Consider the following 341-nt stretch of genomic DNA (forward strand, 5'->3'; position numbering starts at 1 on the left):
CTCTGTAATCATATATACGTGCCTGGTGCACCGATCAATGCATTGTGTTGCACAACCTATTCTTTCCCTTCAACATGGTATTAGACGCAGCACGATTCTAGCCCTAACCGCCGCCGCCGCGCCTCCCCAGCGCCGCCGCCGCCGCACTTTCTAGTCACCGCCACCGCTAGTCGTCGTCTCTCTCCCGCCACCCGCCGCCGCCGCCGCCGTTCGCCGCGCCTCCTGCTTCCGCACCACCCTCCGCACCCCGCGCTACTCCTCCTCTCCCCGCAGCGCCAAACCCTACCCGACCAGTGCCAGACCCTAGCCGCCTCCAACCCGTGCCGCCTTCCTGCCTACCG

This window comes from Triticum dicoccoides, chromosome 2B, assembly GCF_002162155.2.
Source record: "Triticum dicoccoides isolate Atlit2015 ecotype Zavitan chromosome 2B, WEW_v2.0, whole genome shotgun sequence".
Lineage (NCBI taxonomy): Eukaryota > Viridiplantae > Streptophyta > Magnoliopsida > Poales > Poaceae > Triticum > Triticum dicoccoides.